Raw genomic sequence first — 14,134 nt, 5'->3', positions numbered from 1 at the left:
CAGCGTTAATCCTGCCCAAAACAAAGGAAGCAAGACTGATTTATTTTAGTTCTATAGGGCCATCCTATTTTACAGCTCTTTTCAGACATCACTGTCCCCATTGAGGCTCACAATGTAAATCCCGTCAGTATGTCTTTGGAGTGTGGGAGGAAACGCACTCAAACACAGGGAGAACATACAAACTCTTTGCAGATGTTGTTCTTGGTGGGATTTAAACTCAGGACCCCAACTTTCAAGGCTGCAGTGTTGACTACTGGGCTGCGAGCACTGCTCTGCAGATGGCCAGATTACTACCCCTGCTAGCAGCCTGGGCGTGCACACAGTCCAGGCTCAATTACTTGGCTTTAGCAGTGACAGTACATCAACATCACTAGAGTCAGTCAGTCAGTGATTGGCTGCAGCACTGCTGATGTGATGTTTTGCACCGGCCAAGTAACAGAGCCTGAGGTAGTAGTGGAAACTCAGCGCTGGATCCTGAGAGGGTGAGTAAAGAATGGTTTGTTTTTTTGTTTTTTGCAACAAACTACATATCAGGAAAAAAGTTCTGAAAGTGACCAACCCTTTCAAGCAGAGGAGGCCAAATAGCCTATCATAATCAAATGGTTGACTGCTGAGAGTTCCTTATCCCTTTTTTCCCTCTAAGGAGAGCTAGCCAAATTTGTTAGTGGTTGTCTCAGACTCATAAAAATGCAGTCACCCCGACATAATGTGAGGCCAAAATGATCTCACTGCTAAAGGAGCAACACTGAGACTGGCCACTAGAGGGAGCTTCTGGCAGCCAGATTAAGTGACAACACAAGCACAATACTCAGGGTGCCCAATGGGTGACGCCACTGAGCATAAAAGGGAGGGAAATAGTGAGCAAAACTATATTGTACAGCTGTGTAACCGCCACATGGAAAAATAAATAACTCTGCAATGCACTTTATAGTCTATCGATGATTACGTTACAAATGGCTGCCAATGTATTAGGAATTGCATCCTACTAAAATGAATGAATGGTTGGAACTCTGAACCTAAGGCTGTGTGCACACGATGCAGATATGCAGCGTTTCCGCAGCGGATTTTACCGCGCAGAAACGTTGCATATCCGCATTGTGATGTACAGTACCTTTAAAATGAATGGAAAAAAAAAAACGCTGTGCAGACGCTGCGGATTTTTCCGCGCGGTTTTCCTGCGGTACAAAATCCGCAGCATGTTACTTCTTTTGTGCGGTTTTCTATCTCCCCTGTCTCCAAATCCGCAGGGGGAAAACCGCAATGGAAAACCGCACAAAAACCGCATGAAAACCGCGTGAAAAATGGAAGAAATCCGCAGGAAAAATGCAGGTCATTTGACCTGCGGTTTTCTTCCATTCTTTACGGAAAAATCCGCAGGGCTCAAAACTCCGCCTGCACTCAGCCTAATGTTTAGCCTGCACAGCCCCATGTAAGTCAGTCACATGTAAGTCTGGGGTGTAGCAGTTATGACTAGAAGGAGCTTACTTACAGCTGTGGTATGTTTTTTCCAACAAAAACCCCTTTGCAAATGTATTTGGATTGTTGTTTAACCCCTTTCCTACATTGGACGTACTATTCCGTCCATGTGACCTGGGACCTACAGTTGTGGCCAAAAGTATTGACACCCCTGCAATTCTGTCAGATAACACTCAGTTTCTCCCTGAAAATGATTGCAAACACAAATTCTTTGGTCTTATTATCTTCATTTAATTTGTCTTAAATTAAAAAAAACACAAAAAGAATTGTCCTAAAGCCAAATTGGATATGATTCCACACCAAACATAAAAAAGAAGGTGGACAAAAGTATTGGCACTGTTCGAAAAATCATGTGATGCTTCTCTAATTTGTGTAATTAACAGCACCTGTAACTTACCTGTGGCACCTAACAGGTGTTGGCAATAACTAAATCACACTTGCAGCCAGTTGACATGGATTAAAGTTGACTCAACCTCTGTCCTGTGTCCTTGTGTGTACAACATTCAGCATGGAGAAAAGAAACAAGACCAAAGAACTGTCTGAGGACTCCAAATTGTGAGGAAGCATGAGCAATCTCAAGGCTACAAGTCCATCTCCAAAGACCTGAATGTTCCTGTGTCTACCGTGCGCAGCGTCATCAGGAAGTTTAAAGCCCATGGCACTGTGGCTAACCTCCCTAGATGTGGACGGAAAAGAAAAATTGACAAGAGATTTAAATGCAAGATTGTGCGGATGTTGGATAAAGAACCTCGACTAACATCCAAACAAGTTCAAGCTGCCCTGCAGTCCGAGGGTACAACAGTGTCGACCCGTACTATCCGTTGGCGTCTGAATGAAAAGGGACTGTATGGTAGGAGACCCAGGAAGACCCCACTTCTTACCCTGAGACATAAAAAAGCCAGGCTGGAGTTTGCCAAAACTTACCTGAAAAAGCCTAAAATGTTTTGGAAGAATGTTCTCTGGTCAGATGAGACAAAAGTAGAGCTTTTTGGGCAAAGGCATCAACATAGAGTTTACAGGAGAAAAAAGAGGCATTCAAAGAAAAGAACACGGTCCCTACAGTCAAACATGGCGGAGGTTCCCTGATGTTTTGGGGTTGCTTTGCAGCCTCTGGCACTGGACTGCTTGACCGTGTGCATGGCATTATGAAGTCTGAAGACTTATTATGTTTCTATACTAATGCACAAAGCATGGGCAACAAACAAGGAGAATTGGAACTACTAACACAGGAAAAGAAATATGATGTCATTGGAATCACTGAAACTTGGTGGGACAATACACATGATTGGAATACAAGACTAGAAGGATACAACTTATTTGCAAGAAACAGACTTGATAAACGAGGAGGAGGTGTCGCATTGTATGTTAGAAACGCGTATATCTGAACAGAGATTGAAGCTTCAGAGACTGGGAGTTCTGTGGAAACTGTTTGGGTAAGAATACAAGGACAGAACAATGGAAAGGACACCATTGTAGGCATTTACTACAGTCCGCCTGTGCAAGCTGAAGATATGGATGAACTCTTCATGCATCAAATGGTCAAGTTCTCCAAAAAATATGACATAGTTGTCATGGGAGATTTCAACTATCCAGACATTTGTTGGGAATCTCTCTCAGGCAAAACTAACAGGTCAAGGAAATTCTTATCCTCTCTTGCTGACAACTTTATCTTCCAAAAGGTAGGGGAGAAAACAAGGGGAACTGCTACCTTGGATCTAATCCTTATAAACAGGGAGGAAATGGTTGAGGAGGTAAAAGTGGCTGGGACCCTAGGAGGTAGCGACCATGCTATTTTAGAATTTTGGATAACTAGAGGAGGAAGACCTGTGAAGACTCAGACGTCAAGGTTAGATTTCAGAAAGGCAGATTTTAAGGGATTCAGAAAGAGAATTGGAGGGATAAAATGGCTGGATATCCTTAAAGACAAAAATGTCCAGGAAGGATGGGAAATCTTGAAAAATGAAATTCTCAAAGCACAATTGTTAACAATTCCGAAAAGAGGGAAGAATAGGAAGCATTTAAGGAAGCCAGGATGGATGAACACAGAACTTAAGCACATGCTAAAAAGGAAGAAAAAAAATGTTTATAAAATGGAAAGAGGGAGGCATATCTAAAGAAGAATATAATGCTGTCTGCAGAACCTGCAGGGCACAAATCAGAGAGCTGACAATGAATTGAGGCTTGCAAGAGATGTCAAAAGCAATAATAAAGGATTTTGGGGATATGTCAAAAGTAAAAGAAAAGTCAAAGATGCTATTGTATTTTTACAGGATGAAAATGATGAAATGGTAAGACAGGATGTTGAGAAGGCCGAACTTTTAAATTCATATTTTGCATCTGTTTTCTCTCAGAAAGGAAATGTAACATCAACTGTTCTTGACTGTCCTATTAAGGAAATAGAAGAATCCAGGATATCTATAAACAAAAAGATAGTAAGGAAACACTTAGCTAACCTAAATGAATTCACGTCTCCAGGTCCAGGTGAATTTACACCCCAGAGTACTGAAGGAGATAGCAGAAGAAATTTTTGAACCCCTCTCCATAATCTTTGAAAATTCTTGGAGAACAGAAGTCCCAGAAGACTGGAGAAGAGCAAATGTTGTTCCTATCTTCAAAAAGGGGAAGAAGGTGGACCCAGGCAACTATAGGCCGGTGAGTCTGACTTCTATACCAGGAAAGATCTTTGAACAAATTATTAAACAACATGTATGTCAGTACCTGGATAAGAATGAAGTGATTAAACAGTCAGCATGGGTTTGTAACTAATAAGTCATGTCAGACTAACTTAATTTCCTTCTATGACGGAATCACTGATTGGGTGGATCAAGGAAATGCTGTAGATATAGTATATCTTGACATCAGCAAAGCATTTGACAAAGTATCTCATACAATCCTTATTGAAAAAATGACTAAGTATGGAATGGACAAGGCAACTGTTAGGTGGATTCGTAACTGGCTTAGTGATCGGACCCAAAGAGTGGTCGTAAATGGCTGCACATCCAGTTGGAAGAATGTCTCAAGTGGGGTACCACAGGGCTCTGTCCTGGGCCCTGTATTGTTCAACATCTTTATCAACGATTTAGATGAAGGAATTGAGGGTAAACTGATTAAATTTGCTGATGACACAAAGCTTGGAGGGATAGCTAATACTAGAGAAGAGAGAGGATTCAAAAAGATTTAAATAAACTGGAGAAGTGGGCAGCAACTAACAGAATGGTTTTTAACAGGGAAAAATGCAAAGTACTACATCTGGGCAATAAAAATGAAAAAAGCATATAGAGAATGGGAGGCATAGGCCTAAGCAACAGCACATGTGAAAAAGACTTGGGTATACTAATAGATCACAGACTGAATATGAGTCAACAGTGTGATGCAGCAGCAAAAAAGGCAAATGCAATTCTAGGATGTATTAACAGAAGCATACAGTCTAGATCACGTGAAGTCATTATTTCCCTCTACTCCTCTTTGGTCAGACCTCATCTGGAATATTGTGTCCAGTTTTGGGCACCACATTTTAAAAAAGACATCAACAAACTGGAGCAAGTTCAGAATAGAGCAAACAGAATGGTGACCGGACTGCAAACCCTGTCTTATGAGGAAAGGTTGCAGGATTTGGGAATGTTTAGTTTGCAAAAGAGAAGACTGAGAGGAGACTTAATAGCTGTCTACAAATATCTAAAGGGCTGTCACATTGTAGAAGGATCAACTGTATTCTCATTTGCACAAGGAAAGACTAGAAGCAATGGGATGAAACTGAATGGGAGGAGACACAGATTAGATATTAGAAAAAACTTTTTGACAGGTAGAGTGATCAATGAGTGGAACATGCTGCCACGAGAAGTGGTGAGTTCTCCTTCAATGGAAGTCTTCAAACAGAGGCTGGACAGACATCCGACTGGGATGATTTAGCGAATCCTGCTTTGAGCAGGGGGTTGGACCAGATGGCCCAGGAGGTCTCTTCCAACTCTACGATTCTATGACTACCAACAAATTTTGCAGCATAATGTAGGGCCTAGTGTGAGAAAGCTGGGTCTCCCTCAGAGGTCATGGGTCTTCCAGCAGGACAATGAACCAAAACACACTTCAAAAAGCACTAGAAAATGGTTTGAGAGAAAGCACTGGAGACTTCTAAGGTGGCCAGCAATGAGTCCAGACCTGAATCCCATAGAACACCTGTGGAGAGATCTAAAAATGGCAGTTTGGAGAAGGCACCCTTCTAATATCAGGGACCTGGAGCAGTTTGCCAAAGAAGAATGGTCTAAAATTCCAGCAGAGCATTGTAAGACACTCATCGACGGTTACCGGAAGCGGTTGGTCGCAGTTATTTTGGCTAAAGGTTGTGCAACCAAGGATTAGGCTGAGGGTGCCAATACTTTTGTCTGGCCCATTTTTGGAGTTTTGTGTGAAATGATCAATGTTTTGCTTTTTGCTTCATTCTCTTTTGTGTTTTTTCATTTAAGACAAATTAAATGAAGATAATAATACCAAAGAATTTGTGTTTGCAATCATTTTCAGGAAGAAACTGAGTATTATCTGACAGAATTGCAGGGGTGTCAATACTTTTGGCCACAACTGTAAGTCTCAAGGACGGAATAGTACGTCTAATGCGATCAGCGGTGTTCACGGGGGAAGCGCAGCTGATCGCGGCCGGGTGTCAGCTGATTATCACAGCTGACATCCGACACAATGTGTCAGGGGCGGTCACGGACCGCCCCCGACACGTTAACCCCTTGGTGTACCAAGTTAAAGGGAAGCATCGGCAGGGAGGGGGCTCCCTCCGTGCTTCCCTGAGCCCCCCACGGCAGCGCAATGTGCAGCGCTGCTGCGGGGGGCTCCTATCCTCCAGGCCCCCAAATCCAAGATGGCGACGGGGGCCTTCGGGGACCTGAGGAAGCTGGCTTCCTCAGTGCCTGCAAAGCGCAGGCAAGAGGAAGTCTTCTTCAATGCCTGTGACAGATTGCTGATCTGTCACAGTGATCTGTGATGTGACAGATCAGCGATCTGTCACAGGACAGTGATGTCCCACCTGGGACTATGTAATAAAGTAAAAAAAAAATTAAAAAAAAATGTAAAAATAAATTAAAAAAAATCGACAAATAAATTAGAAAAAAAAAAAAAATATTCCCTCAATAAATCCATTTTTTGGAAATAATAAAAAAAAAAACAATAAAAGTACACATAATAGGTATTGCCGCGTCCGTAATGACCCGCCCTACAAAACTGTCCCATTAGTTAACCCTTTTAGCGAACCCCTTAAAAAATAAAAATAAAAAACGAAGCAAAAAATAATGAAGCCTGCATCAGTGCCTGTGACAGATCGCTGATCTGTCACAGCGATCTGTGATGTGACAGATCAGCGATCTGTCACAGGACAACATTATAATAAAGTAAAAAAAAAGTGTAAAAATAATAATAAAAAAAAATATTCCCTAATAAATTCATTTTTTGAAAATAAAAAAACAATAAAAGTACACATACTTGGTATCGCCGCATCCGTAATGACCCACCCTATAAAACTGTCCCATTAGTTAACCCCTTTAGCGAACCCCTTAAAAATAAAAAACAAAGCAAAAAATAATGATTTATTATCATACCGCCGAACAAAAAGCGCAATAACGCACGATCAAAAAGACGCATATAAATATCCATGGTACCGCTGAAAACGTCATCTTGTCCCGCAAAAAACGAGCCACAACACAGCGTCATCAGCGAAAAAATAAAAACGTTATAGCTCGCAGAATAAAGCGATGCAAAAATAATTTTTTATATAGAAATTGTTTTCATTGCATAAAAGCGCCAAAACATAAAAAAATGACATAAATGAGGTATCGCTGTAACCGTACTGACCCGAAGAATAAAACCACTTTATCAAATTTACCGCACGCGGAACAGTGTAAACGCACCCCCCAAAAGAAATTCATGAAACGCTGGTTTTTGTTCGTTCTGTGTCCCAAAAATCGGAATAAAAAGCGATCAAAAAATGTCACGTCCCAAAAATGATACCAATAAAAACGTCAACTCGTCACGCAAAAAATAACACCTGACATGACTCGGTGGGTCAAAATATGGAGAAATTATAGCTCTCAAAATGTGGTGATGCATAAACTATTTTTACAATATAAAGCGTCTTTTAGTGTATGACAGCTGCCAAAAATAAAAACCGCCATAAATAGTAAATCAACCCTCCCGTTATCACCCCCTTAGTAAGGGAAAAATAATAAAAAAAATTTTATTTATTTCCATTTTCCCCATTAGGGTTAGGGCTAGGGTCAGAGCTAGGGTTAGGGTTGGAGTTAGAATTGGGGGGTTTCTACTGTTTTGGTACATCAGGGGCTTTCCAAATGCGACATGGCGTCCTATCTCAATTCCAGCCAAAAAAGTTAAATGGTGCTGCTTCCCTTCCGAGCTCCGCCATGTGCCCAAATAGTGGTTTACCCCCATATATGGGGTATCAGCGTACTCAGGACAAATTGCACAATAACTTTTGGGGGCCTGTTACTCTTGGGAAAATAAATACTGTTGACCAGGAGAAGTCTTGCGATTTTATCGCAAGTCACACGTGTGGTGCATGTTCAATGCCTTTTTTAATCGCATCCATAGACTTGCATTGTCGAATCCGATCCAAAAATCGGTGACAATCGCAGCATGCTGCGACTGTCTCGGTCCGAGGAACGGATGCGATAAAAAAACGCATGATGGGAGCAGCACCATTGAATAACAATGGGACGAATGCAATGCGATTTTTTATCGCATTGCATTCGTCCGATTTTATCGCTAGTGTGACTCCGGCCATAGGAAATGATAGAAATGCAGCTCAGACAATCACAGGATTGATTCACTTTGGAATGTCCAAAGCAGCAAATGCTGATTTTATTACGGATATTCTGCAGATTTACTGCAGATCTCGCCTTTTGTTTTGCAAAGAATGGAACCTGCTGTCATATCCCCCAGCCTAAATTGACAATCTGCAGATTTAAACCTATTATGTTATGGTATGGGGTGTAGGGAGCAGGTGGATGCAGGCTGTGTTGCACGGCTGCCATCTGCCTCTAACGGCAGCAACTGGAGCCAATTCTGATCGCTGCGCTGTTATTCCTAAATGTCGCTGTAAATTTCTGACTGAAGTATTTTAGTGGCGCAAGTCTGGTGAAGGCCCCTCGGTTTATGCTGCGACACCATGGCACGGTGATTATAGGTTGTCATTACTAAAGGATCTTGACTAGTGATGAGTGAGTTTTCCTGAGCATGCTCGGGTGTCCTCCGAGTATTTTGGCATGCTCGACGATTTAGCTTCTATTGTCGCGGCTGCATGATTTGTGGCTGCTAGACAGCCTGATTACATGTGGGAATTTCCTAACAAACAGGCAATCCCCACATGTATTCAGGCTGTCTAGCAGTCATAAATCATGCAGCTGCGTCGACAAACACTAAATCTCCGAGCACGCCAAAATGCTCGGAGGACACCTGAGCAACAAGTATACTCGCTCACCACTAATCCTGACACCACCAGATTGGTCCTCTAGTGCAGGGTTTCCCAACTCCAGTCCTCAAGGCACACCAACAGATCATGTTTTCAGGATTTCCTTAGTATTGCTCAGGTGATAATTGCTTCACCTGTGCAATACAAAGGAAATCCTGAAAACATGATCTGTTGGTGTGCCTTGAGGACTGGAGTTGGGAAACCCTGCTCTAGTGAAGCCCCTCCACCGTCTGAGCTTCACAGATCGTTATCTGTACCATAGCATGTATACAATCAGACGGTCGCAGGTTCTGATCACTAATGGTATGTGCACACGTTGAGTCAAATTTCTGCATCTAATGGCAGGAAAAACCGCAGATGCAAAAACATGTTGTTTCTTATTGATTTGAGTGAAGTCAACAGTGAAAAACACAGGGCAAAAATGCACAGAGAATTGGCATGCTGCAGATCATATTAAAAAAATACTCAACGTGTGCATGACAATTCAGGGTCCTCATTCACTTTGCTGGCATCAGGTTTTCCCACAAATCCGTGCAGGAAAAAAACGCACCAAATCTGCAATGTGTGCACACAGCCTTATAGTCAAACTTTCATATTTTGGGTATTAAATATTTTTTAATTTTTTTTTTTCAGGCTTCAGGAGGCCTTTCTAAAGAAACTAAAAAAACAAAGTAAAAAGTTCTCAAAATATTAAAACTAAAAAAAAAAAAAAGTTTCACTCCATCCTCTTTTCTCAGTTTCATTATAAAGAAAAAAAATAAAACCTTTTTCAATGTTAAAAAAAAAAAAGTTAAGGATCTAGCAAAATTGCCAGGCCACCTAAACCAATTTTATTTTATTTTTTTTAATTTGAAAGTTCTGACAAAATGTTAAAAAGTTGGTTTTTTTTTCATACATTTTATGATAACATCATTCTGCAGTTTGCAAACCAAACAAAAAAACAAACCCTCCTACGGATATGGTCACTTAAAAATGGATGGCAAAAAAAAAAAATCATGAATCTAGATAGAAGAATGGAAAGAAAAAAAAGAGCAGAAACGAACAATTGAATGCAGCACGAAAGGAAAGAACACAATTATCATAAAACTTGCAACGTGTCCCAGAAAAAAATAAAGAAAATTTAGGAGGACTTTTATAATATTACAGGACGCGTCCTACTAATGTGCAATTTTTGATAATTAGTCTTTTTTTCACCCTCTGGCACATTTGGATCACAATGCATGCTGGGGGTTGTAGTTCCTCACTGTTTGCAGAGCCTACATCAATGCATTCTGAGTTATAAAATCCAAGTCTGACATTTCCTAGAATACCTGTCCAGTTTTTGTATAGGGGACAGTCTTTTATGGCTGAGTGTCAGCAGGTGCAGCTCCTCTCCTTACCTCCACCGCAACTGTGTGTACAAATCTCTAGAAAGTAACTAGACACAGAATGTCCATCCGCGGAGAAAAATAGTCCCCGGCGATTGTATCATTTTATTTCCTCATATACAAAGATTGCTAAAAAACCATCGTTCCTTTGGAGAAGATTAACATTATACCTTATCAAAGTGCTCAGTGAGGGCTTCGAAGTCCTAGCCAAAAGTGAACTAGGACCGACGGAGGGATACACAAGACTGCGCGTATAAAAGTTACTATAGCGACGTCGTGTTCACTTCAGTCAGTGCAAGAGTTTGCGGGAGGGATTTTGGGTGTGAGGGTGTAATGACCTGTGCTGAGGTAGCTGAAGTGTAATGAACAGTTATAAACCCTCAGTTGTGAATATAGGCAGTTACCTGGTTAAAATTTTCCTCACAAACATCACCAAGGCTGAGGGGCACTGTTCCCGCCATGACCCCCCTCCTCACAAAAAAAGAAAAAGATTCCAAAAGTGTACTCAGACCAATCCTATGTGGACTCTTGGATGACAGAGTCCCATTTGGCCCTTTTTGCTATAGCTTAGATTTTTTATTTTTAATCTATTTTCGGCCTTCTAGGAGTTGCTTTATCATTTCCATTCTGGGGTCCATACGACTTTAAAATCTGTTCACATTTTTTGTGAGGTAAAATGACCTAAAAACAGCAATTCCCTATGGGATAAATATGTTATTAGATTGTGAAGCACTCAGCAATGCCAAATAATGTTATTATTTTACATTTTGCCATGCTTTTATCAATGACCCTGTATACTTTTTAATATTTTTTTAAAAATGTTCTTTTTACATTATTTCGCTAGGGAACGTCAACCTGCAGTTGTTTCATGGCTTGTACAATACAAAACAATACTAATATTACAGTGTATTGTAAACTTATCGATCATCTGTGAAGCCCGGCTATAGACTGCGCTTCATAGATGTACAACATGGGGAGAGTTAGTGCAAATCAATTAGTATCTGTGGCCGTCGGTCAGGAACCTTGATAACTGCGTTTTGATTAGCCGGCCTGATGTCAAGCCATCATTGCACATATGTACAAAAGCAAGAGAAAAGACCAATGCATAAAAATAGCGCACACCTAAATAAGAAAATATATATATATATATATATATATAAATCAATATATATATATATTATTGATTTATTTATATATTTCTTTTTTCTTAGGCTACTTTCACACATCCGGCACGATGCGGCGAAAAGTGTGGAAACCGGATCCGGATTTGGATCCGGTTTTGTCACATAGAAAGTAATGATCGCCGCATCGTGCCGGATGGACATGAGGTGGCATCGGTTATTTCCGGATATGGCGAAAATGCGCCGTCCGGCGTCTGCAAAAAACGTTCCCTGCAACTTTTTTTGCAGCGCCGGAACGGCTTTTTAAAGTGCGCATGCCTGGACACTGTGAGATTTAACCCCACAAGTGCCCGGCAAGCGCAAGTTCGTTCTCTCTCTCTCTCCTGCCTCGCTCGTCCCCCGCTCTCTCCAGGTGGCTCTCGTCGCTGCGGCTTCGCTCTATACAGCTGGCTCTCGTCCCCCTGTGCTGCGGCTCCTTTAAATATTATCCAAGCCGCATCAGGCGACGCATCCACATCCAGTGTCACCGCTACAGGCCGGATCCGGCAGCACGGCTTTTCGCCTCACGTCGCCGGAACCCTGACACCGGATGTGTGAAAGAAGCCTTATTTAGGTGTGCGCTATTTTTTATGCATTGGTCTTTTCTCTTGCTTTTATCCTTGCTATTTGTACAATGCATTATGCAGCACCCTATTCGCTAGTATTACCCTATTGGTAGTGCACCTTATATATTTACTGTTCATCATTGCGCATATGTGACATCACACCAGGCTGGCTAATTAAAAGAAGAATTGCGGTTCTGAGGGCTTCCATCCAGCGGCCACAGATTAACAGATTACTGATGTGGCCGATAGAGAGTGTCCTCTGAATCGATTGTCACCTACTCTACACTGGGGGGGCTTCAGTAGACAATACTATCATGTTATGAGGATTTGATGGTGTGATGGAAGGGACGTCTGCCACCATTTCCAACCTATTAAATGCCGCTGTCACTATTGACAGCAGCATCTAACTATTGGAATCAAGGGTGGTTCTATTGGCAGCACATTGACTGCGGTGCAATCTGTAATACACAGCCAGCACCTGCGCTGTATGGCACAAGCTCAGCTCCGTACATGCCGCGCGCACATTCACTGTACATTGGAAGTTTCAAGTTGAAACTTGGGCAGAGTAATCCCTGCCATTTGCCTTGGTCCACCTGTAGATGGTACCAGTCCTGTTTAGACTCTAGATTATACCCCAAAATGTGTACCAAAAAAGGATGGCTGTAAGAAGAGGATGAGTGCCAGCGGGGACAGGGCCGGCCCAAACGTATAGGCGAACTAGGCGGCCGCCTAGGGCGCCGACCCAAAGGGGCGCCAGAGAAAAAATAGAAAAAATTATAAAAAATCTTTTCAAAAGGCAAAAAGTTTTAGGGATGCAAAGAAAAGTGTACATATTTAAGGGCAAATATGACGCAAGAGAGGTTGGTTGGGTTGGCAACAATTTCGATAGAATCTGAAGTTGCTAAACAAATTAATCTCGGTGACTTAATGTCATCCTTTTAAAAAAAAAAAAAAGGCAAGGAAACAAAAATTTTAATTACCTATGGTCGTTTTTGTTTTGTGTTATTGATTACTTTGTATATACACTGTGTTCCAAATTATTATGCAAATGATATTTTTCTATGATTTTCCTAAATAGTACAAATGACAGTTAGTCTAAGGGTACCGTTACACCTAGCGATGCACCAGCGATCCCGACCAGCGATATGACGCGGTCAGGATCGCTGGTGCATCGCTAGGTGGTCGCTAGTGAGCTGCCACACAGGCAGATCTCACCAGCGACATAGCTGGAGACGGGGATCGCTACTTACCTGTCACACCAGGCGCTATGGGGCCCCTGTCAGGCAGGGGGGCCCGCCTGCCCCCAGCGCCGACTCCCGCCACCGCCACATTGAAGGAGGCAGTGATGGAGGAGAGAGCGTCAGCTGACGCTCCCTCTCCCATCATTCCCCGCTCTGCCTCTGACACAGCGGGAGCGCGATGACGTCATCGCGCTCTCACTGTGTGCCAGACAGAGCAGGAGGAGACAGGAGCAGCCAGCAGTGCGGGCACAAGGAGAAGGTAAGGAGTGTTTTTTTGTTTTTTTTTTAAATCAGTGTGAGTACTGGACTGTGGGGTCATGCTGGGGGGGGCTATATACCATGCTGGGCTGTATTATACCATGCTGGGGGGGGCTAAATACCATGCTGGGCTTTATTATATCATTCTGGGGGGGCATATACCATGCTGGGCTGTATTATACCATGCTGTGGGGCTATATACCATGCTCGGCTGTATCATACCATTTTGGGGGGGCCTGTATTATACCATGCTGGGGGGCTATATACCATGCTGGGCTGTATTACACCATTCTAGGGGGGCTATATACCATGCTGGGCTGTATTACACCATTCTGGGGGGACTATATACCATGTTGGGCTGTATTATACCATGCTCGGCTGTATCATACCATGCTGGGGGGGCTATATACAATGCTGGGCTGTATGATACTGTGCTGGGCTGTGTTATACCATTTTGGGGGGGCTATATACCATGCTGGGCTGTATTATACCATGCTGGGGGGGCTATATACCATGCTGGGCTGTATTGTACCATACTGGGCTGTATTATTAAATTCTGGGGGGCTATATACCATGCTGGGGGGGC

The 14,134-nt window shown here is 42.4% G+C and overlaps 1 protein-coding gene across 1 annotated transcript in view; it reads right to left on the bottom strand.

Moving 5' to 3' along the window:
* The window catches only part of CFAP92 (cilia and flagella associated protein 92 (putative)), a 184,067-nt gene extending 173,719 nt beyond the window's left edge, over positions 1-10,348 (bottom strand). The window contains exon 1 of the mRNA XM_073574273.1: positions 10,336-10,348. The gene's annotated coding sequence lies outside the window, so the exon portion shown is untranslated. The remainder of the gene's footprint in view (positions 1-10,335) is intronic.
* Between the last annotated feature and the right edge of the window lie 3,786 nt (positions 10,349-14,134).

This window comes from Dendrobates tinctorius, unplaced genomic scaffold, assembly GCF_039654945.1.
Source record: "Dendrobates tinctorius isolate UK_male_01 unplaced genomic scaffold, ASM3965494v1 ptg000038l, whole genome shotgun sequence".
NCBI lineage: Eukaryota > Metazoa > Chordata > Amphibia > Anura > Dendrobatidae > Dendrobates > Dendrobates tinctorius.
Note: the sequence above shows the minus strand (reverse complement) of the source record. Positions and strands in the feature narration are given on the sequence as shown.